Genomic DNA, 26,542 nt, shown 5'->3' with positions numbered 1-26,542 from the left:
ACTATTTTTGATCTCCTGGACAGTTAAATAATCGTCAAGTTATAGGTAATTCCCGCCTAAGGATTTTTGCTGTTATAAAGTTTTGACGTTTTGAAGTTCAGTTCGCCTTCGAGCGTCGGGGTCTCTCAAGGGGCTTTGCAGCTTGTAGGTTGAAGCGTGGGTTCGATCCCCACCGGAGCACGTGGTTTTTTTTTCGCAGTTTCGATTTCAATTTGTACATTTGACACGTGTTTCGTCGTGTACATGTAAACTTCAAAACGTCAAAAACTTTTTTGATCTCATTATATAGATTTTATTAAATTCAAATTGGTAACGAAAATCAATTTCACTTCAAATCTGCATAAAGTGTCGCATGCATAGCGTTCGCTTGCGTTGAATTTATAAATTTATTTGTTTTTATAATGTACCCTACAGAAAAGAAGAACTTGATTATATGATTAAACATGATGGAATCATGTACACAGTCTTATGAGTTCAAATTGAAAAAAGGATATAGACTTGCAGTTGTTATGCAATATGTACTGTAAGTATTATGTTTCAAAATCCAGAACTTATGATCTTCTTCTTTTTCTTCTTATTTCTGCGTTAATTCTTCTCAGCTTATTGTTTTATAAGCACTTCCACAGTTAATAATTATTATAGAGTGTGGTTTGCCAATTGGCCATTTTTGCAATTTCCATTACTATAACCTTCAAACTGTTGAAAGTGTTATGTTGAATAATGAATATTATAAGTAATTACAACATAAAATCGGCTCCGTAATACCTCATTGAACTTGAGGCTGCACATAATCAGCTAAATACGGCAAGTTTTTTTTTATAAAATTTAATGATTTTATGTAATTGCAAGCATTCCAAAGTGTCTTCTGGTATTTAAATATATTGTTAATGAATTGGAAATCAACGATTTTGACGATAACGTCTTCAAAAGGGTGTTACTCAAAATGTCGTCAAAGGTTTTTTTTTTAATCTGCCCAGATGTAGAATATGCATATATTTCAACTGGCGTTTGAAGTTTCCATGGCTATTTTTTAGATTTGATAATAAATGAAGCACTGTATGATGGACTTTGTAGCCGAGCATCTAGCGACGTCATTAGAGTGGACGTTTTGTGCTACGGAGTATACACGGAGAAATCTTTAAACTCAAATTTGGGTAAACTGCCTTTAGTTTTTATCCACGGTTGGGTTGTTTTGCCTCTCTCGCAACAGTAATATTGTTAAAAACAGAGCGAGATGCACCGACTCACCGTCGAAGTTCAATGGAATAAGCCAAATTTGAGTTCTTTCGAGTTTACCTAACATTAAGTTGTTTTAACCTACTACGGATACTTCGAAAGTTAACGATGGGTAGATTTTTTGCACTGAGTTGTTTTTCGCTAATGTCAAATGAGAACTACTTAACGTTAGCTAAATGTCAGTTTACCCAAATTCGGGTTATCCCACGGAGGAGGCGAATTGCGTCAAAAGTTTTATAATCAAAGTTGGGTTGATTTGTGGCTCCGTGTAGGCTCTATCAGACAATTTGTTTATATTTTCTCTGGGCTCGATTTCCGCTTTAATTGGAGGAAACTTTAGAGTGTTTTAACAAAAAATATATCAATTTTAAAGATGAAATTGATCATTGTGCTACACGTTTTCATTTTTTTACATATAGAATACATATATCACTCTAAGTTATGCGCTAAACGAGCATAGTTTATCTTAACCAGTGTTGTAAAAATTCAGCCGAATGATACCCGATTAGTGCGAAAACGAACAAAAACAAACTCCGTTAGCACGAAGCCAATCTGACTATGAGAGCAAATGCGACAAGTAAGAGAGTGGCTGCAACACACGCATACATTCAGTTTTACCCACTGTTGGTGTCATTTCAATATTCAATTTAACCTAGAGGCACTGAAATTGAAAATTGAATATAAAAAATTACAAATGAATTTTATATTACTGGTGTAAGAAAACGGCATTGTGATGCCTCCAGTTGATGAATCATGATTGTCTTTTAACAAAAAATACAACTTTTGAAATTTGCGGATATTTTTGTGGGGTATTCTGATGGAAATGATTTTTTTCACAAGCAAAATTAAATTTGCTGCCACCGAATTTCAGTTGGTAGATGAGAATCAGTGTAGAAAAAGTAATTGAAAAACTTAATGCACGTTCTACCGGATTCGAAAGAAGAATTCAACGATGTCGGATCCCATCGAGGGTCGGGATTCTTGACTGTAAATTGAAATATACAGACACTGGTCTCAACAAATATTGATTTGTAGTTTGTGAAGTTTCACGCGTAAACAAATATTTACATCTGTGTAAATTTGCTGATTTATTAAACCTTTATTCATGGGTTTTTTTATCTGACATTTCGAAAAACAAAATACACCGAAAATTTGAGTTTGGTCTTTCGCTAGTGGTGACCAATCGATTATATTTTCAGCTTCAATGGATCTACGGTTTTCCAGATTTGTGCTTTTGAAAAATTGAGGTTTGGCTTCGATTTATCTTCACCTTGACTTTGGTTGTTTTTGCCTTTGCAAGTCTATGCAATACATAGTGTGTGTCATCTATAGCGAAGGTATTTTGGGACGATACTCGGTAATGTTTATGATCTTTCTCGGCTGGAAATTCTTTGACTTCTTAGGGTGTAGAATATCTCCGTGCCGACACTTTTGATGATTTTCCATACCCCGAACTGCGGTACTTAAGAGTGTATTCAGAGTGAATTGACAGGTATGGATGCATTTTGAAGTTTTCACGACATTCGTGAAAAGGTGTCCAACAAATCTTCGTTCCCCCTTCGCAGGTATCGGCTAAGACATGGGAGTTCCCAATCGTTAGAGAATGCGTCACGTTTGTCTAAATGATAAGAGATTCCCTGATTTTATTTTATGATGTCGGTTTTGCGACCTGCGACTTGTTTTAAATTACACTGAGGTACAAATAGGACAAAAAACTTAGCGCTGGAGGAATGATCTATTACTTTAGGAAATCACACTTCTAACACGTCCAAAGGGTGTGTATATTGATGTAAATTTATTAAGTGTTCAACAGGTTTCAATTGCCTTAGAATTTTCACCATGAACATAATTATTTCTTGAAAGATTTTTTTATTTTTTTGAAATTCAATAGAGAATGAAAATTGTGTTACATATTATCAAGTTACTATAATAGTAAACACTCAATAACAGTTTTAAAGCCATATCTTTAAATCAAGTTTTTCAATGGTATTAGACTAAATCTTACACCTACGACGTTAGGTTATTTTTATTGCAACACAGTGTTGATAGTTTTAAGAACTTATATGGCATTTAGTGATAAACGATACAAAACATGTAATTTCCATTATGTTTTCATGTCATGTTGCGTTTCGTCCTCAAAAATTTTCCGTGAACTGATAAGCAGAATGAAAATATGTCTCTGTACCTGAGACCTTCACACCATTTAAGTTCATTGTACATCAAGCAATAAATAACTCAGATATTTTATTACAATCACTCAAAACATTTCATTGTCATAGCTGAGTTATTTACTGAGAAATAAATAATGGATAATCCTTTATAAAAACTCCTTTTGTTAAAAAGTCATTTGATACTCAATTACAGGAAATACCTCTCAATGAAAGTCAATTAACCACTTCATGAGTTCAATATAGCACCCACAATCGTCGCTTTCGCTTCACACATTCATTATTACAGCCGATAAGATATCAATTATGTTTCCCTGCAATAAAGCGTTTAACGTAAAAGATGATTGCCTTTCACCGAGGTTGTTACCTTTCGTCGAACGATTGCAGACCGTTATCGGCAGTCGGTGTCAATAGACACATCACAATTCTGTGGCGGAACAAGACACATTGTTCATTGACTAGTAATCAGTGTCAGTGGTTAATGGCATTTTCCATGCGAGTTCCAACAAGCGTGACCGATGATGGGCGATAAGAGCGTTTGAATCATCGAATTGATGCAGAGTTGGAAAAGGACGTAATATCTTTGGTTTACACTCCGAGAAAATAAAATTCCGAGATCATCTCTTCATAATACTTAATCCTTGCTTTTAGAATCCATGTTTTCTACACAGAAATAAGATAGACTTGAGTTGGAGTTGAATCGAATGACTAATCGATCATGTTTTCAGCATGAATGACTGTTTGATTCACCTTAATCCTCTCTTCCCCAGTAGCTCAAGAGCTCCATTGATTTTCGATTAATTTAACCCATTTGCTGCATAGTTTGTTCAACCACTTTCCATAAAAATGCTTTTATCGTAAATAAGTAATGGATCAATGCCTTGTGGAAGAAAGGGTTAAATACTCATCGTCAAAATATGTTACAAGTCAAGTCAAAAAGATTACAAGTCATACCTGTCAATTTGAAACAGCAATACAAAACTCAGCTTGTCGCGATCAAAATTTTTCAAATAAAGCGACATGTAGGTATGTCGGCAAACAGCCATAAAACTTGACAGTGAACTTTCAGTTTTATTTGTCATCCCATCCCAGCAACGATAACGGGCTTGGTTTGAGATATACCACTTGGTAGTCGCACTTGCGTTTACAACGCAATCGCTATAATTGCAGTTGGCACTTGCGTTATACGATGGATACATAGGCTACCAACCAGCTGAACCTGAAACAACGTCGCTTACGAGAGGGAAATTTCAACATTTTTGTTGGATGCTGAGCGCTAGGGGACAACGTTCAACTCGAACTGGCTTCAAGTTTTGCGCGCTACTAAATAAAAACACTTCTGCAGTCGCACGCCAAGAGTACTTACAGGTTGTTTTATACATTAGGAGCAAAAAATATGAGTAAACCATTTAGAGGCATTACTTTTAAGATAAAAACTTCATTGCATGATTCGTTTGTATCCTCATATCATTATAGACTTACAATCCTACGTAATATTCAATTGGAGAAAACTACAAAAAGTTTAAAATGAACTCCACAGAACTGAAACGATAAACGAATACTAACTTCTAGAACAACATGACAAAAAACACTTACAGAATGAAACGATAACCTTTCCGATGAACTTAGTCATATTGAAATCGGAAAAAAGAGTGCAACAAAGCAACGAGACAGATCAAGCAATTATCTCGATTTTTTAATCATCATGGTTCGCCACAGAGAGCTCGAGGAATACATTTCCAACTAGCAGTTGAATCAGCTGGAGACCTGTCATATCACAGCGTCTACTATCGATACATGCGCATTTCTATACAGATGCAGGAGATGATGTGTTACAGCTGTTACAGTTGACTCTCCATACGACGATTTTCCTGCATCTTCGACTGGCTCTCATGATATCGTTTCGGTCCAATTTTTTTTTGCGTTCCGTTATTTCAAAAGATTTAAATACGAAGAGTGACGCAGAGTCGACTGTTCGTGCAATGATGGGGCTGATGATAATAACTATAATCACCGGTAGTGAGAGTAAGATAGAGGCGGCTTAATATGATCCGATATTACCGTACTGAGATCACAGTGGAGTACATATGTACTGTACATAGAGGAATTGTATTACCTAATTTAGTGATCTCAGTACTATTGCGCGGGAAGAGTGGTTGATTTACGATGTCATTTACAGTAGAAGCTCGTTAGAACGACATTTTTTATAGCGACAAAAGCTCTATATAACGACAATTTCTGGTCCCTTGAAAAATATTTTTATGTTACATCCATTCTCTATACCGACTTTTCTCTATTACGACGGTAGCTTCGACTGTAGTTGAAATAAAATAGGGAAGAAGTAAAACATACTACAGTTAACTCTCCCTTACTCGATATTGAAGGGACCATCGAGTTAGGGAGGTATCGAGTTACAAAACACAAAACCAGTGCAACTGCGATCCAAGGGACCATCGAGTTAGCCATGAAAACCAACTTTTACTATGGTTCTCTAACTCGATATCGAGATACGGAATATCGAGTAAGGGAGAGTTAGCTGTAGCATACTTTTTAAAATTGCACCTTGTGATCGAGTATTAAAATATTCAAATAGCAAAAGCATTTAAAACCACTGGCCAGTTTGACATTACTTCATGACGCGGCTGTAAAAATGGCGTGAAGAGGTTACAGCAAAATGGGGACACGGTTTCACGAATGGGCTGAAGGGTTCGAAGGATGCGGCCATCGACCACTTTCAATTAGGCGAGCGTGTAGACCAGAAGTGCTCAGTGGAGTAATAAATTTTATAAAATAGTGCGAGCAGAGCCGTAGCGTGGCCTCATGGCGCCCTAGGCAAACATCCTTTTGGGCGCCCCTAAGTTAATTTTGTTTCCATGATGCTAGCTTGTATGTAGTGAAAATTATTCTTTTTATAATAGGACGACTACTGTATAACACATTTGTTATAAATCGACAAAAAAAACATTATGTCGAGACTTAAACATTCACTGATCTTCTTCTTGAGAAGCTGTTGAAGATTATGTAGAAAATGTTTCGAAGAAATTCATTAGAAAAATGTTTTTTCATGAGACGCATCTGTTGAAACATCTGAGTAAGATTTTTTTCTTGAAACCGCTGAACCATTTATTTATTTTTTTTAAATTTCCTGAATACAATGTGCTAATTATATTTTCACTTTCAGCAGTATTTTTTTTTATAATTTTGCTTAACAACTCCACCGGATTTTTTCTTCTTGGCATTAACATCCTCACTGGGACAGAGCCTGCTTCTCAGCTTAGTGTTCTTATGAGCACTTCCACAGTTATTACCTGATAGCTTTCTTTTCCAAAGTTGCCATTTTCCATTTTCGCATTCGTATATCGTGTGGCAGGTACGATGATACTTCATGCCCAGGGAAGTCAAGGAAATTTCCATTACGAAAAGATCCTGGACCGACCGGGAATCGAACCCAGACACCTTCAGCATGGCTTTGATTTGTAGCCGCGGACTAAGAAAGACCCTACCGAATTTATTTTGAGTTATTTTTCAAGTGGCTTCTAATAAATAAAAGCGAATTCGTCAAATCATTTGGATAAAGTTAAATGGAAATATTAAAAAAGCATTTTTTTAGTGGAATCAGAAAAAAAGTTATCCTTCCAGTCGTCGCGCGGTTTGCCACCGTCAAAACCACCACGCTGCTGTTGTGAACGAATAGCGAGGTTTTTTCAACGGTGTTGTACAAAATACAACAGCGCGACGACTGAAGTGTTAAAAAAAAGTTTTTTGTTAAGATATCATTTAGAAGTTCAATTCCTAAATACTAACATCAGAAAATAGAACAAAAACGCTTCGAAATAAGCGCAGTATTCACAACGAGTTTTTAAACACTGCATATTCAATAGCCTGAGGCATTTACTAACCCAAACACTTCCCCTTCTTGGGGTTTAAATTCCGTGTAATGTTATAAGGTGATCCAACATTGGTTAGTGTTAAATCATCTGCAGTAAATCAAATATTTTCGATAAAAAAAAAACTTTTGTCAGTCAGTGTGGAATATGGTCATACTATGGAGAAAAAATAATTTCATTATTTTTAACTCGTGCTTGATCTTCACTGACACAAAATTCCCCGAAAATGTTGTTTAGGATTATGTGAGATTTCTTCCCCGGATTGTTTTTATTTTCATATTTTGCCCAGCTGTGAAGAAGTTACCAAAATAAATCCATTCCATACATAATGTGAACAGCATATTAAGGGTTTTCTAAGCTAATTTTGTGCAACGATAACCCTGTGAATGATTCTGTAAGTTTCTTTCAGGATTTGGTGAGAATGCAACCTATGTGATTGCTATCAGTGCACAGTGGTCCAGGAATCAGTTTTACGCGGAAAGATGCATTTTGAGCTTTAGAATGAAACATTAGACAAAAACGGTCTTCTACAAAGTTGTTTGTATTAGTTAAGCCCTTTGTTTGGTGTTATTGAAAATAAGGGTGGACCACATTTTTATAGAAATTGTGTAACTAACTTTCTTATTTGTAGAAATTATATTATACATGCTTCAGCAAAGTTGTAGACCATTCAATTTCAAGCAACTTTGCCAAAAAAAGTTTTTTTGTATCTCTTAAATTGACCGATTTAGAGCTTTTTTCCTACGGTGACATAGGGTGGTCCGAACAAAACTGGTTTTCTGGCTCTAGAGTTTTCAATTCAAATTTCTCATCAAAGTAGTCTATGAAACACTTTCAGAGCTTTAAAAAATGCGTAATTTGGTGAGTGAAGAAACTCGCTATCTCATTCCGTTTAGAAGTTATTGTTGTTTTTCTCTCAAAAACATGCCTACTTTGATTGTGAATATCTCTGATTGGGGCAAACATAAAAAATATCTTTTGACGGCATTCAAAAGACAAAATAAAATTGTATATTATATCAAAAAATTACAGATGTGTTATTTTTGTAACTCTAATAAAATGCCTTGTTAAACAAAGGATTTTAAGTAGAAAAACTTTAATAACTTTTGAACCAAAATAGATATCATCAATATTTTTGCATGGAAATTTGCGTTTTATCAAGTTCTTAAAGTCGTTCACAGACGACTTTGACGAGAAATCTAAAATAAGAAACATAGGGCTCTAAAACTATTTTGAAGATTTTCATAGTATGTATTTCTTTATTATTTTGCATTATGAGCATGAAAATGAAATTTTAGACAAAAATGGTCTTCTACAAAATTGTTTCTTAAAATGTAAGCTTACATACTGTGTCATTTGAAACTAGGGTGGTCCACAATATCACACATATCATATAATCAACTTTTTTATTTGCAAAAATACTGGTATATGCTCTTAGGCAAAGCGGTAGAACTTGAAATTTTGATCAACTTTGCCAAAAAAAGGTTTTTCTCTAGCTCAAAATTTGACCAATCTAGAGCATTTTTTCCTAATCATCGCAGGGTGGTCCAACAAAAAAAGTTTTTCTACTCTAGTTTTTTTAATATTATTTTCTCGTCAAAGTCGTCTATGAACGACTTTTAGAACTTAACAAAACACATATTTTCATGCAAAAATATTGATGATATCTATTTTGGTTCAAAAGTTATTAAAGTTTTTCTACTTAAAATCCTTTGTTTTTCAAGGCATTTTATTAGAGTTACAAAAATAACACATCTGTAATTTTTTGATATAATATACAATTTTATTTTGTCTTTTGAATGCCGTCAAAAGATATTTTTTATGTTTGCCCCAATCATAGATATTCACAATCAAAGTAGGCATGTTTTTGAGAGAAAAACAACAATAACTCCTAAACGGAAGGAGATAGCGAGTTTCTTCACTCACCAAATTACGCATTTATTAAAGCTCTGAAAGTGTTTCATAGACTACTTTGATGAGAAATTTGAATTGAAAACTCTAGAGCCAGAAAACCAGTTTTGTTCGGACCACCCTATGTCACCGTAGGAAAAAAGCTCTAAATCGGTCAATTTAAGAGATACAAAAAAACTTTTTTTGGCAAAGTTGCTTGAAATTGAATGGTCTACAACTTTGCTGAAGCATGTATAATATAATTTCTACAAATAAGAAAGTTAGTTACACAATTTCTATGAAAATGTGGTCCACCCTAATTTTCAATAACACCAAACAAAGGGCTTAACTAATACAAACAACTTTGTAGAAGACCGTTTTTGTCTAATGTTTCATTCTAAAGCTCAAAATGCATCTTTCCGCGTAAAACTGATTCCTGGACCATAGTGCAGTGCTGTAAAACGGTGAACAGAGTCTGTTCATGCACACCAGAAAAATGCTACCGCATCGGTGGTTCATTTTGTGCGATTGCGTTCTTGCTTTCTTTGCTCACGATCGCCCGAACACATATACTGTAAAGGGCATCGCATCACTATATTTTGACATGCAATCACGCGTCCGATTCCCTGTGATATTTCTACAATAACGCCACATATCGGTCAATTTTCTCGATACTGTCGTACATTAGTTTGTAATTTATCTATTATAATCATAATCCATGCAATTATTCACAAAAATAGCTAGGAACGGAAAAAACAACGGCTGTGAGCAGACTCTGCTCATCCAGCAATCACGCTCTTTTTACATTTGTTTTGTTCTGGTTCTCCGATGCAAGAATCTGTGACCAAATCGGTCGCTGTTGGTTCGTGAGCGTGTGAGCGTGGATCCTGCTTAATATTGGTTCATTTTGCGTAAACGGCATGATTCTTTCCACCACTGATTGCTATATAAGATTGCTTTAAAAAAAAAAGATATAAAGCAATAACACGCTTAATAGAACTTTTGATTTGTGTTGTGTTTTCAGAAATCCATTTTTTTAAATTTCATCCTTTTAAATTTATTTGAAAATTTTCTCATTTCTTCTCAATATGAACAGAACGCTACAAACTTGATTTTTGCGATTTCGTTGCAAATCAATCAACTTTTCATTGACTATTTGCACTACAAATGGCCTGCTTTTCCTACCAAAAAAAAAAAACAATGCTGAAAAGTAGCACTTTTCAGTACTGTTTGGGAGGCGTCAGTCAAATATTCCAGTCTATTCTGCCCTTGATTCTGCCATAGCATCTGTTTCTATAGCTGATGCGCGATACAGATGCAAGACTGGTGATATTGTCGGCGCGATAAAAAGTTAGAATCGGTTTCTCGCCGGAGTTGGAATTTTCTCAGAATCTATGCGAGATACCTAACATCGGAAATAGTGCATTCGATTCGCATCCTGATATGCACTAATGCACTCTACTTACGATGCAGGGTATCTTGCATGGATACCGAGAAAAATCCGTTACCTGCGAACTGCATTTTCTAACGATTAATCAACAATACTGGTTCGGGAACGGTTCGTCCAGGTAGAGGATTCGTAGAAATGGCAGCAGAACCTACTACTGTACGCGTCGTCTTACCTGTTATGTCCTAGGGAATATATGTCGGTGAGCGAGAAAATTTGTGACATTCGTACACGGAGAAATATTTTTACCTAATTTTTGAGTTTACTTTACCCAAAATCAAGTATATCGATTATAGTTTCAACCCAAAATCTCTCGGTTTTCTCTTTCTCCCACACGAATGTTGTCAAAAATAGAGAGAGCTGCATCTACCCAATGGGGGTACTTTGGCCCAATAAGAGAAATTTGGATAAATGCAACTTGTCTTATGTTTGGGTCGAAAGAACTCAATTTTGCGTTAAATCAACAAAAAATTGAGTATATTTTTCTAATGGAATTAAAGCCAAACTACCTAGTGGGGACCTTGGAAATTCAGCCAAAATTGAGTTATTGGGATCAACTACGGAATTGCGTTGAAACAACCCAAAATTGAGTTGAATTCCGTCTCCGTGTAGATATCTACTGCTAAGTCGCAGCCTACGCGATTGAAAAACACTGAAATGACGTAGTAGGATGTATGCCCACGTGGTTTCTGTTGAAATGTTTGTTTGTGCTTTTGGAAATGATCCAGCTTAAACGGAGTTTTCCGTAATAGCAAAAAATGTTGTATGCAACTCGTTGCAAAACTCGATTTTTTCAGCACTCGTTGTATTTATCCAACTCGGCGAGCCTCGTGCTGAAAAAATCAACTTGTTGCATAAATAACTATTATGTTATCATCCAAAATCTAAAATAATCTTCGAAATCTATTCATGAAATGTTTCAATTTTCCATTATTACGTAAAGGAATATCTTTTGAAATTATAACTTAAACGGTGCCCTTATTTAATAAATCGCGCTCAAAATTTACTAAATGTGCGACGCATTTTGGCGCCCCCCAATGGCTGGCGCCCTTGGCGGGTGCCAACCTGGCCAACTGCACGCTACGGCACTGAGTGCGAGTAGTAAATCGAGTTACGTTTGGGAGACCGTTCACCGCAATTCAGAACCTTTTTGTTCTTGCCTTAAAGCATTCTGGTTGGCGCGTCCTAAGAACGCCATTGCAAGCTACGGTCGAAGTGACCTTTGTAGTCACGAGACCTAACAGTCAAGGATCATTTTTCTTCTGGCCAAGGGCCATCAACGTAAAGGACATCGCTCGGGCAACGGCCCTAAATATCAAGAAGTATCCCAGACAACCAAAATGTACGTAAAACGAAATCACCTGGAGGCTTTGTATGTGCAAAATTTCACTTATAAGATGTCGCAAAAAGGCCTTCTACGTACAAAAGTGGAGGCGATATGCGTGCATATATTATGTGATGAATAATAACATACATTGCGAGTGTATACATATTCTACCGAACTAACCTGTGATCTTATGCGACTTAACTTATGATAATAAATGTTGATTTGGCAGCTGCTACGGATTGATTCAACTTACTTTGTACAAGTGTACGGGACGAAGCAAAATGTACAAATGAACTCAGAAAAAAGGCGTTTTATCCGAGGAAACTCATCAATTTGACGAGTTTATCCACGGCGTTTTGCAAGTTTGATGTAATTAGTATGAATAAACGAGTTATAACGTGAACTTTCATGCGATTTCTGGTTGTCTGGGATTCCCTTCACAATTCGACAATTTTGCTGTCGTCGACCGATTTCGTCCGAAGGAAGCGCCTGTGCATTCAAACCGACTCCACATCGCTGAAAACCACCATATGCCTCAAGCTTTGTTCACCGGTATCGATGCCTTTGCCATCTTGCTGATCATCGCAGCGTCAGTAGGAGAGACCGTCAACGCCGGAGTGAATCCGGTAAATCGTCGCGAGCGTTCGCTGGACTGCAGATCACGTGACCCACGGAACAGGTTGGCCAAAATACACCGTTTAATTTGAACCGCTCGTGTGTACGATAATTTGAAAATTGACAATTCGAGTGACAATTAGAAGTTCGGCAGTCAAAACTTCGGCGATGTTCGGCGTCGGCATTCTAATTTAGTATTGCTGTGTGCGTTTGAAATGCAAATATCAAATGCGGGAAGACCAAATTTGGTAAGATTTTTCACAAGAAATGCGGTGTCAACGAAGGATTTTTCTTGCTAGGGTGGCGGTGATTTATATAATCGTTGCTAGGTGTCCTTTGATTGTTTTGTGTCATTTGGAGGATGTTTAGTCGAGATTTGTATCTCAAATGCAAACAGCAATACTTCGCCGACACGGCGTAGCACTTCGGTAGAATGCCGACGCCGAAGTTCGGCGATCTTTTGTTGGTGATATTTCATTTTTCTTATGAACTTCGGTCCAAAGTTAATCCGAATGCACAATAGTTGAGTGCCCTTTGAATCCGCGGAATTCCTCCGGCTGCCCGGTAGCGCGCCGACCCTGTGACTGTGTCCGAGTCTCGCGCTGCTGAGTTGTTGTTGGGTAGAACATTAGTTTCAGTAGAGCAGAGATTTAAGTTCACCTATTACAGTGGGACTACTTTGCTGAATTCAGTTTACAAAATACTTTATTATTTAATTAACTCATTACGCGTGGTAAAGATGGACAAATTATGGGTGAAATTATGAAAAATCCACGTGCTCGGCTGGGATCTCAATCATATTTAATATGCTCATGAAAGACTCTCAGCTGTAATTGGGAACTTTACTTGACTTTATCAGCTTGGTAAGCCCTGCTTTCTAGTCAAAGCATGTTTTATTCTTAATAAATAGAAGCCACTAAACACTTAACGTTCAAAAATCCATCATCGTTGAAGTTTCCAGAACTCTTTTTCCATTCAAAACAAAAGTTTAATTGATTTAAGTATGTTTATTATGTATCGATTAGAGAATGTAGAATGTAGTGAACACATTTTTTTTGTAACCATTCATTATATTTTGAAGAAAATGCTGCTTTCAAAAATTAAAAAAATAGTTATTTAAGCAACAAGTTGCAAAATGATGTTGGATAAATGTACGACTCGTTCTGAAAAATCAAGTTTTGCAACGAGTTGCATACAACATTTTTTGCAATAACGGAAGATGTCGTTAAACTTAAATTTTTGGAGACATTTCAAGAAAATCCAATTGGGCATCCATGCGTTGTAGCAACTCCGTATTTCTAAATCAGGTAGGCTGTGCAATGACTGTCACAAATTTTCGCACTTTCATTGCTGATTCTAAATACTTTGAAAGACAGACCAGGTAAGACGCCGTTTACAATTTTCTACCATATTGGAGGCTATTCAAGTGCAGAATTTCTTACATATAAACATACACGAACCGCCACAGAAGGCTCCCGTCTTTTTTGATAGTGAACTTATACATTTTACTGCCTCCTCTACTTTCGTAAGACTCAGAATCCCTCATGGTCAACTAGCTTCTGATTCTGGGATCCGAATCCGACTAAATTTGGTTCGATTTTATACCTCTCATTATACTGAAAAGTGATACTTTTCGATACTGTTATTAGTGATGAAAACTAACACTTTTAAGCACTGTTTGTATCGGTAGGAAAAGTAGGCCATTATGTTGATCATTCCATCATATCGGCCTATGCAACCGAATTGCAAGAAAAAAAATGAAGAGTTTTTTTTTTAAATAGGGTGATGTGCTAGTATCCGTCGTATTAAGCATTGATCAGTGAGAACTGCAATTTTCCCAGTATTGCAGTGAATGATGCTGATACAAACCGATGCCAAACAATTCTTTCTCAAAACGGCTTTAGCATTGTACAATAACATTTTGATAAATCTTGATCTGTTTTTGGAAATAATGCAAAGAAAATGCATCTTACCGTATACTCAATACGTCGTATCGTTTTCAACTCCGTCGCAATCAGTTTCCAGATTCGTCTCACAACTTACGGCTCACTGTGATGTATTGAGTGGTTAAAACACAATATATCAACGCTATAATAAAATGTCTCACTAGATTATATAGATCTACGATCATCTCCCTCCATTCCTTCAGCATGTTGGAATATACTAATTTCCTTTAAAATTAATTGTTCGTCATCAAAATTCAGCCCAAACATATGAACACAATTCCTTTTGACCGTACAATTGTGGCATTTGCTCACAGTACAGCGAAAACAACACAATTAAAGGAACCGTATTTTTACGTCGAGCGTCGAGCACACATTGATGCGCATAAGCTTTTTTTTCTCAGTACGACGGATAGAACTTTGTTTATATTCTCAATTATATGCGGCCGTTGAGGAAATTTCGTAAAATTTGGTGATTTATTGAAGTTTTACGGCGTGTGATTGGAATGAGATCCTTCAGTGAAGAAGTACGAAGGTTTTCAATAGTGAAAATAAGTGCCCGGCGAAGTAAGTCACCCACGGGGGCAAAAAGAAACTTGTGTTGGAAAGTGGTGTGACTGATGTTGATCTCTAATCATTTCTCTCAAATCGTGTTCGTCCATGCGATTTCGGTGAAAAAGTGTAAAGTGGATAATTGAACTGAAGTTATTTATCGAAATACATTAGTTTCATTGCATTTTTGGTGTACAGGTGGACGAATCATAAAAGCTTTCACAAAATTACATTTGGAAAATGAATCTATGTTGCAGGTAAGTTGGAATATCCGCCGTAGTGGAACATTTTAAGTTTGATACGACGAATAGTAGCTCTTACGACGAAGTAGAACGAAACCATACTTCAGATTCAATATTAATTCCCGGATTGTTCACTGGTCGACTGGTTGTTCTCTGTGTCCGTTGTCTTATGTAAATTATATTCAGTCTGTGCAGCCTTTGGCTGAAGATGGTGTAAATTGTCTTCTTTTTTAGTTTCCTCCTATGATTTCTCCCAGAAAGTCTAGCAAAAATTCTTTGATAAATTTCCCAAGGGAGTTCTCAAAGAAATTATGCAAGATTTTCCCGGGTAATTATGTATATATGTCAAGGGCAATTTTTAGGACATTTTTGGAGAAATCTCTGGAAAATCCCAAGAGTATAAGTATAATGCACTCTTGCGAGGCAGTGTTGTGAAAAACTGAATTTCTCACAACTCACACTTGAAATTTTTCATGCGTGAGTTGTCAATCATGCAACTCAGCATTCAAAAAATCATGGATGAGCTGGCTCACCTTTTTGACTCATTGTCTCGTATTTCCACAGTTTACTCACACACGGCAAAAAATTCTTGTTAGTCTGGTAAAATTATATTAATCCTTTCTAACGTAAACAACAACATTCGGGTTTCACGAGTTTTCGCCGGGTTTTGCGACTGAATCATTTTGTACGGTATGAGTTGATTGAGTTGATTGTGCATCAAAATCTCAAGCGTGAGATTTGCGAAGCAGATCTCTAATGAGTTTGCTCTCACGGGAGAGCGTATTGATTGAGATTTTGAGTGTGAGTCTATCAACACTGTTGCGAGGATTCTAAAAAACTCTGAAGAAGTGTTGGAAGTTTTTCTAAATGAATTTGTAAATGAAATAATTATTGAAAACAAAATAATAAATTGAATACCTGGATAAAATCATGCTGAGTTTTCTGAAACCATTCTATGGTAAACATTGAACAGAATCATCAACGAAACTTGCGTAAAAATGTTCCGAATAATATCCATAGAAGAACTGTCAAAGTGCTTCAAGATCAGCTGATATGAAACGTCTCGTCAAAAAAGCTTTAATCTGCAAAGAATAAGAAAATTCAGCGGGGATTCGCTGACCACGACTGCATTCCCTCTAGCAAATCCAGTTGAACAGCTGGTGAAAATGATTTATACTCACGCATCCGGAGAGCAAATCGTCACGTAATGCACATACATAAGCACATTGGTTCTATATATGTAGACTTCAATGCGACGGCGCTCAGACTTCGAAGTCTACTTGACTTCTAGTTTTCACATTCGAGTGCTTTTTAGATGGGCTTTTTTTCGACCAGCGAATACCCAACCATCGAGTCATTTCATGTAGTCAACGAGCGAATACCCACTGTAGTGACTTTAGAGACCACTCTGAGTAAAAATGAGGAATTGAAAATAGAGGTCAAGCCTATGAAAGGAGATACCAGCCCTGTATACAGTAATGTCCCTATTTTGTCAGCCCCATGCTGCAACAAGGGTGGACAAAATCGGGAAACAAATTCGACTGGTTACAAGTTTTATTTTAACTTGAAGACTTAGTTCTACAATTTTATCCATTAAAACAATTTTTTACTTCCGTTTTTCGTGTATCGTAAACCAAGGTACCATTGATCAGTTGCTTGGATAATTATTACAAATTTCAAAATTTCGGTTATTAGATGATTGTATAAACGTGACCAATATCATGATTGACTTTATACACCAAATTTTGCCAGTATATACGTGTTTAGTCTGATTAAAATAAATATAAATATTAGGCTGACAAAATCGGGCGCAAAAAAGAATGCCTAAATCGGGGTTTAATAAAATCGGGTTAAAAAGGGTGCTAAAATCGGGGGTAGATAAAATCGGGGGTAGACAAAATCGGAGGCTGACAAAATCGGGTCATTACTGTATAATGTATGTGCAGTGCATATTATTCAATTATGTCGGCCCACACGATATACGAATGCAAAAATTAGAGTTTTGGTAAAGAAAGCTCCGAGTTAATAACTGTGGAAGCGCTCTTAGAACACTAAGCTGAGCAGCAGGCTCTGTCTCAGTGAGGACATAAATATCAAGAAGAAGAGGAAGAAGAGCTGTTTCGACCCATCCATACAATTTTGGTCTATTTTGTAGGATAGTCCTTAACGATCAACGCTCCGTCATCGTAATCATCGTCATCATCGGAACTTGAAAAGCAGTTTTTCTGTTCAAAACTAAAAATTATTCGATGAAAATGTGTTCACTGTGTTTCGGTAGGGGAACAGAATACAGTGAACACATTTTCCTGTTAATTTTGTTGATTTTGAACGAAAAAACTGCTTTCGAAAATTCCGAAATCAATGACGGATCCTGCCCACAATTATGGCATACTGAAAATTAGTGCTTTTCCTTTGTTATGACACAAAAAATCGCCTGTCATCATCTGCGCTGAGTTGAATTTAACACAGTATCGCAAATATCATCCGCTACGCTTGTGCAATATTTCAACTTCTTTATAATTAAACATTATCAATTATCACCGACGGATTGATAGGCACGTCGATAAAAGAAGAAACAAACCAACAAATAACTTGCAGAAATCTCCATGTGATGAATTTGTAAAATGCTGCACGATGGTCACGAAATGGTGAGTTGACATATTTTGAACAGTGGATTTTTTGCAATATGATAATTTCGTACGGGAATCGTGCCTCTAGGGCCGGTATTCTGAAGGTACTGTCAACTCTCAATAACTCGATATTAAACGGACAATCGAGTTACAGAACACAAAACCATTGAAACTGCAATCCGAGGGACTATCGAGGTTCTCTAACTCGATATCGAGATACGGAATATCGCATAAGGGAGAGTTGAATTTAGTTGCAATTTTACAACTAAAAAATGTTCATCGCGTTTATCGTTTTCGAAACAAAAAAGCGATCAAAGGTTAGCTTCAAGCTAACAAGCTAACAACTCTTGTGAGTTCATTTTCGATCTATGTTAGTTACATAGTGGACAACCTAGCGGGTCACTTAAAACAAGTACTGCTATCAGTAGTATTCAATGAAGATGTAAAGATGTTGATAATCATGGTGTCACTTCTGGCAAGCATCAGTGATATTTTGACATGCTGATAATCTCTGACGAGTATTTATACATTGCTTATGACGATTTAAAGTTCAACATATGTGCATATCTCTATATTTTGCTGAGAGCTTAAGCGAAAGATCGCAAAACGCGTGCAATTTACACCTCACAAATCTACAGCGCGTGTATCCCATCGTGCGATACGGCCCGTTTATTAGAAGAAGCTGTATCTTTTTAGCGAAGCCGAAAAATTCTCAAGTTCAAAGCTACATACTCAGCATGTGATTCACATCACGAGGTTTCCGCAGAAACGTGTATAAATTTAGAACAAGCAACAAAAATGACGTGACATAGCAAGGGAAGCGTATTCTTGTGTTGTAGTACAGTAGAACCTCTATGAGTCGATGTTACATGACTCGATATCGCTCACCAAGCTAGAAACGAAATTTCATGGCTACCTTGATGGTTCCTGGGAACAGTTTTCCAAAAGATTTCTGTTCTATAACTCGATATTTTCATGAATCGACTCATGGAGGTTTCAATGTAGTGTTTTTTAACAGAAATATTGCAATCTTAGTAATTTTCCATTCCTTCCGATGAAGATTGGTAAGAGTGCCCTTCCAAATGAAAAAAAAAAGTGTTAGCTTTTACAAAACACTCCACACCCATCCGCCCTATGCGATTAGTTCGTACCCAATCAAATAGGGTTTACCGCTCTAATCATAGATTTGTTTACATTTCCTATATGCAGTACACACATTTCCACTTCCCAATCCCAAAAACCAATGACTGGAAACAATATGCCCACCCGGCCGTGCCTCTCGGTCTCCACGTGCAATATGAAAACATGCTATTTGCAACTACAGTCGCACCTCGGAGTGTGCGGAATACACAATTTGTTCAATGTTGAATAAGAAATATGAATACAACAAAACTCCTATATTCAGGCATGTGTTGTACATGAAGTTTACATCAAAACTACAAAATTTAACATGATGAGCATTGATAAGGTGAGAAATTCATTCTAATCATTCAAATGCTTAAGGTGAAGATGAATCGAAGCCAAACTTCAATTTTTTTCAGAGCACACATCTGGAGAACCAAACACCCGTTTGAGCTGAAAATTTAATCGATAACCAGCTAGTGACCAATCGATTAACTTTTCAACTTAAACGGATGTTTGGTTCTCCAGATTTGTGCTCTTGAAAATTTGAGGGTTGACTTTGATTTATCTTCACCTTAAAACAAAGATGGTGTCAAATTCAAATATGGCCGCCAGAAGTTTTCACTACAAATGACAGCGGTATTCTTCAATCGACTCGAGGAAAGATCATCGATTGGAAACCTGTTAGTTTGTTATACAAAATGTTCGAATCGTCAAAATCGTAGAACATGTCTATCTAGTTTTCGCAGCAGCTCTTACTCAATGTTTTCTTAGATTTGATGATAGCCTCAGAAATTTAAAAAAGGTGCACTAACTGTAAAAAACGGATTTTCTGATAAAATTCAAGTAGACGGTCAAAAAAGTCCGGCAATCTTTTTTTCATTTTCAATAAAGGCTACAACCTTACTCTGTACGATGTCACCAAATTTACTGTATGTTGAAGGTAAGCATAAATTATATCACGTAAAGAAATACCTTAGATTTTTCATAATGGGCGTTTTTACGGCTATCGAGGGATTCACCAATTTGAGTGAACCAAAACGCTTCTAATCTAGTTTTAGCATATTATAGTGAAGTCGACAAACATGAATTCTAACTTAAAAGTTTTGATGGCAACCAGCGGAAAAGAAATGTGTATTCGAAATGTGAACTCCCCATTAGCCGTGCTTCTGAGGCCATTACTGCCCAATACTACCGCCAAACCTGCATGGTTGCTTTGTTAAAGCAACTAACTATGTATGAAGCCATGTCGGGCTGTACGCCCTGTGCCCATAGGCAATCTACGAGCAACGGTTTTCAATCAGTAGGCTTGGACATCGCCGACTACTACTCGTCTTAGCTTAAGGTGATTATAAAACGAAGCCAAACTTTGAATTTTCAAGAGCACAAGACTGAAGAATCTGACAACAGTTCGCATTGAAAATCAATCAAATTACTTGCTTGCTGGTGGTAAACAATGGGATAAATTTTCAACGCGGAGCGCTGTTTGGTTCTCAAGTCTTGTGCTCTTGAAAATTTGTGGTCTGGTCTCGTTCTATAATCACCTTAACTACTGACCGATGATGGCACGTGCATACTGAACATGGGCTAAGTAACTGTACCTATAGTTGACGGGTTGCAGCACTTGCCTATATGTAGGTGGCTGGCAACTTTGCGGGGAAATTGAGGCTTCCTGAGCCATGCGAGTGAGTGAGTGATACAGTAATGATCGCACCACTGAACAGGTGAGGAAAAATACTTTGGTTAAAATCACGTATGTGCTTTGCAACAACATTCCTGCGATGAAGGATGTATCAAGTAAAGCCTATACACGAAGGCTAGAATGTGGAAGTTCCATACAATTGGTCAACTTCGGAGGGTTGAAATTCAAGTGTGTTGTGTCAATTGCATTCAAATCGGTCCAAATATAATACGGTCCTAAATTTTTTGATCAAACCTTGTTTTTATTGAATAACACGATAGAGTGTGTTCTTGCTACTATTTTGGAAAATTTTCCTGCTCAAGTAACGGCTACAGCATATTTGAACTTTATTTTAAAATTGGGTCCAAATTTGAACTTTGACACTTTTGATCATGTTTGATGAACGTCGACAAAAACGGTACAGGGGTTCAACTTTTTAACACTTGTGTTGTTCTTATCTGACATTTCGGAAGGAACGCGGAAAACAAAATGCACCCAAAATTGGAGTTTAAACCAAGGGGTGTGACAAAATCTCGATAACCGGGACCAATTGTATTTTGAATTTAATTCAAAGAAAAACATTTCAAAATTGAGTAAATATGTGTTTTTGGCCTAAACATGAGCGTTTGGTACTAGAATTGAGACAAGGCTTTAGGACCCAATAGAATTCTTCGTATAGAAAATCGAAAAACTTGCAAGTATATTGTTGAATATACAGGAATCGCTGGCCTTTATTGAGATTCTTAATCGAATATATTGAAGAACCCTTAAAAATCTTTATATGTTTCGAATAAATCTCTACAAAAATTACTGGAAAGATCCATGAAACATTGTTAGATACATTTCGGGAATGTCGTGAGAACTCAGAAAAATAAATAAATGTGAGTATCGTTTTGATTCATATTGCGGACAGCTTCGAATTCCGGACACTCTACTTGTAATAGAAAACATTTGAAACGATTTTTTTTTTCAATTTTTGCCGTTCAAGAGGTCTTACTCTCGAGGCTCGTTTTAACAAGCATTTTCATAAATATCTATGAAAATCTATAACACCCATCTGCCTTCGATGTCTCGTTAGTGGATTATCGATCATTATTTTTATTTTGTTCGGCTCATACTGGATGGAATTCGTCTCAAGATCTAGTTGCCGAACATCATGGTCGCTTAGGGGAATCAGAAAAAATGTGTTTTAGCTAGCGCCATCATGCGGTGAAATTCTCAATTAATCAATATAGTAATATAGCTTTCTCTATTACAAATCTTCCTCGAAGAAATTATACATAGAACTCCTTCTGAGATATAAGCGTCCAAAGTTCCAAAAACTAGGTGTTTTTAGACCTGTTTTCGCAATAATTCCTCCCCGCGATGAATCAGCTTTCTTTTGAATTTCTTTATATTTTCTAGTAAAACTCAATGAAATTCGCTTTCCAAAACTGCAGAAAATCCGTTCAAATTTGACGAAGGTATCATGAACGATTTGAATTTGGGGTCAATATAACCCCAAATTACAGGCAACGTAGCTTTTTTTTCGCACATAAATGAGATTAACTGACTACTGCTAAATACTAAAATTTATTTTTTTTTCTGTCTTAATTAACGAGATTTTTATCCCTGGGCTAGTTCATTTAGACGTTTTCAACAAATTGTCCATGTTTTAGCTTCAATGAACTCGTACAGATGTCTAGATTTACCAGGTACTTTGGAACATTGGGAAATCCACACCGGTCGGCAGTTATTCCGGTCACTTTTCCAGTAGACGAATTCCGGCGCGTATTTTCTACGAAGAAAAGAAAATTTTCGAGATAGCTTCCGCAAAAGGCTGTTAAGATTTTTGTCCTATTAATGGTACCTTCTTCTTCTTATTGGAATTATGTCTTCACTGGGACAAAGCCTGCTTCTCAGCTTAGTATTCAATGAGCACTTCCCCATCTATTAACTGCGAGAGCTTCCTTTGCCATTCGTATATCGTGTTGCATGTACGATGATACTCTCTGCCTAGGGAAATCAAAGAAATTTCCATTACGAAAAAATCCTGAACCGACCGGGAGTCGAACCTAGACACTTTTAGCATGGCTTTGCTTTGTAGCCGCGGACTCTAACCACTACGCTAAGGAAGGTCCCTGATGTCACCTTCATGAGTTGTGGAGATCGAGAAAAAAATGATTTAACTCTCAAGGAACCACTGGTGTCATGTTGCTTCATATCATGCTAATGTTAAAAGCTGATAGTAATGCTCAAGCAATGATAGAGCAGACAAAATGTTGGAAACACTTCGAAGCACTTTCTCACCCAGTATAAGTCCCGTACTACTTAAACAATTGTAACTTATATCCCTTTCCGCTTGTTCAGTGCGATAACGTTAGCGATAAAAGAGGCAGACGACAAACATAAACAATTTTGGCCACATGACCCCACGGCCGCCACGCGTCACACACTTGTTCTTAACCAGCCGGTGCCGATGACCAGCCATACCGGACGCGAACGATCGCATTTGGAGTGTTGCTACGCATTTACATTTAGGTACGTGCGTCTAAAGAAAGAAATCACTTGAAGTAGATTAGATGTGCCTGTCTGTTTGCAGCTATGTTCAACTTAAACTCTATAGCAGTGGTTTCCAACTTCTGAAAAGAGTTACGGCACTTTTTGATGATCTAAGGACGTCCCGTGGTTCCTAAAAAAAATATCCACTTAATTTTTAAAATCAGCACAAAATTTCATAAAAATTTACGATTTAACTAAATTTTGTTGTTCAGGTAATTTTGCAAATAAAATGTTGTGAGATATTTAAAGATTCAAAGAAAAGATACAACTAGTAAGAAATTCGAAGAAATTCAAACGTGAAGTTTCCTTAAGAACTCCCCAGAGATTTGCACAAAATATTGTCGACGGATCGCATTGGAATCTAACCAAGATTTCATCAGACATTCTTCGAAAGCCGTGTGATATCCGCTATATATGTTTATGGTATTTACTGATAGCTTAGAAGCATTGTCATTAGTATATTTTTAATGTATGACAACAACTTCAGAAAGAAAACGCATAGAATTCGACCCATGAGTACGTTGGAGTGTTCCAAGAATTTTAACGAAAAGCCACTAGAGATTATTATGTCGGCTAAAGATTTCTGAGAATATCTATGGTACATTGGAACAGCAATACACGTCATACTGTCATAGAGTCATTACTATGATAGATTTAGAAGAAAAGCATATATTGATTTTAATTTGTTAGAATATGTTAATTATTAAAAACCATTCAACTGTTGTCATTTAAAACTTACTGGCTTCATCCAGGTCTGCAGACCATTGGTTGGGCAACAGTACTTTGTAGTCTCTATGCCTGAGGTGGCGATGGCGATCACTAGCCACAGTGACCGTACTGTGGGAAAGTGCTTCCAATTCGTTGATTGATTCAATTGCCAGCAAATGTAATTTTCCAATTTCGAACGACAGCTGGCCAAAGAGCTCCGACCAAACGACGCACGCTTTGCTAGATGGCGGCGGCGGCGGCAATGAAATGCCGCGGCGACGTGTGGCGATCGCGATCGTCTGTTATCAGTAGGGGAGAGTGGGGATACATGATACCCGGAAAGATTTGAACCCACTCTATTTTCTAGGCATCTTAAACAGTTTTATTCCAAGTAGTTTAGTGAAATACTTCTTCTTAACAAAGGATAAGTTCAGAGCTGGGAATTTTTCATACAGTATGAAGAATAGTATTTAACGAGCAGTTTGGTTGTATTACACACTTAATTTAAAATGCCGAATCTCGGCAAAACATGTTCACTGGAGAGTCTAGGCAAAAGCTTGCCACATTATGAGCCGCATTAGTAAAAGAGAATCAAGTCTCCCCTATGGTTATTGTGCCACCGGGCGGTGTGTGGATGTCGATCTTGACTTGATGCGGTTTTTGTTTGCGCTGAAATGCCTTTTTTATTGCCACGACTCTCGCGAGCGCACGAGAGAAGGTCGAGCGTCACGTTTTCATGAATCACCCAACAACTGTCGAAATGTGTTCTGCCGAATCGGAAGGTTGCCGAACCGATCTTGGACGATCATCGATCGGCGTATTTGGTAATTGATGGTGCATTTGGTAATTAAAGATGCATCTTTTTCGGTAATGAATGTTGTACTCATCAAGAATTGACATTCATTGTCGACGCATCATGGCTTGTTTGCCAGAGACTGGTTTGAAGGTCGTCGCAAGTATCATAACGACTAAGCGACAGCCGCATTCTAATTATATGCACTAATTACGACAAGGATGTTGCCTCGCTGTGCAAACATTTAGTTCTGGGAAAATGGCGTTTCCCAAGAACTTTGACTCTTTGAGTTGAAGTAGTTGGTGTCTTTATGGAATGGAAAAATACATAACTAAACAAGATGGTTTATCACTATTTTTCTGGCACTTATGTTTAAAGAGCTTAAGGTCGTGTGATTTTTGTAAGTGTTGTCTCTTGATGACAAGGGTACTTATTGTTGTTTGTCTTCATTATGGTGATTTTCAGCCAGAAGTTGGCTTATCATCAAACAAATGTAACTATCCATAGATAGTCCAGCTTGAAGACAAGTCTCCGTCCGATGGCTTTCACATATCGCGTGTGTCAGGATGATAAATGTTCGCTCAGGGCGAGGCGTTTTAGGTGAAAGGGGGAGTTTATGATTACATTGCCATTTGGTAATGCAGGCGATTCCAATGAGTTGATGGTAATAAACAAGAAATTCAAATCTTTTTCTTTAAGGCTCAATGTTGTCATTCTTGATTGTGCCCTAAAGAAACTCATGATTTGTCGTCATGATATCAAAACCTAACCGATTTATGAATTTCATGACATGTAAGCTCAGAGGGGTCCCGTAGCCTCGAGGTTACGCTTTCGCTTCGTAAGCGGAAGATCATGGGTTCGTTTCCCAATCCCCCCACACAAAAAGCTTCGTCCAGCCACCAGAAGACGCCGCACGAAGTACCGTGTATTGGGGAATACATCCATCCTTCGTATAGGATGGTGACTGAGACACACTGACCCTCTTTGTAGGCTGTTGCCTCACACGACAAATAAACATGGCAAAATGAACCACCGCACACCAATAGACTTCGATATGGATATGGATTGGACCAACGGCAGCACTCTCCTCTACCTGCTCGGTATGAGAGAAATAGCAATAAGATAAAGGATATAAATAGATTCTGTATATGATAATCGGCATTGTAGTGGCCAAGTGCACGGAGTGCCTAACAAATAAAAGTAAGGGGAAATGACATGTAAGCTATGCCTTCAGAATCGGATTTTTATCCGCGGAAAGTAATAAAATAAGAAATACCCAACTAACAATTCAGAGCCACAAACAAGCATGTATGTTTAATTATTGTTTAATAATGGTAATGGCAGCTGAATAAAAAAATTGCTCTATAAAGAGCTAAGAAGGTGCTTTTTTAACACAAACTTAGATCAATGTTCAACGTTATGCATTAGAATGAACAAAAGTTGAATCGCCACTTTTTAAACGTTTCCAAAGATTCTCATTCGACTAGTCAAGATTGTTCTACAAATGAGCTGAACAAGACATGTTTCCCCCAATTAAAAAGCCAATATTCCACTAAACAAACGTATATGTATAAAAGGATATTCAAAAGACGAACTAACGTTTTACTTGCGTCGCACTTCAGCTATTCCCACATGTTTAACATAAGCATGAATAAGAGCTGAATAAGTATCTTATAAAATCCTAATTCAGCTTCAGTATATTATAAGAACAGTTGATCCAATAGAGGCCAAAATGACGATTAACAAACACATTGTTCAGC

General features: G+C 37.1%; 1 protein-coding gene across 5 annotated transcripts in view; it reads right to left on the bottom strand.

Moving 5' to 3' along the window:
• Positions 1 to 26,542, bottom strand: part of LOC5567467 (transmembrane channel-like protein 7) — a 100,463-nt gene that overhangs the window by 21,595 nt on the left and 52,326 nt on the right. The window lies entirely within an intron of this gene.

This window comes from Aedes aegypti, chromosome 3, assembly GCF_002204515.2.
Source record: "Aedes aegypti strain LVP_AGWG chromosome 3, AaegL5.0 Primary Assembly, whole genome shotgun sequence".
NCBI classification, from domain to species: Eukaryota; Metazoa; Arthropoda; class Insecta; order Diptera; family Culicidae; genus Aedes; species Aedes aegypti.
Note: the sequence above shows the minus strand (reverse complement) of the source record. Positions and strands in the feature narration are given on the sequence as shown.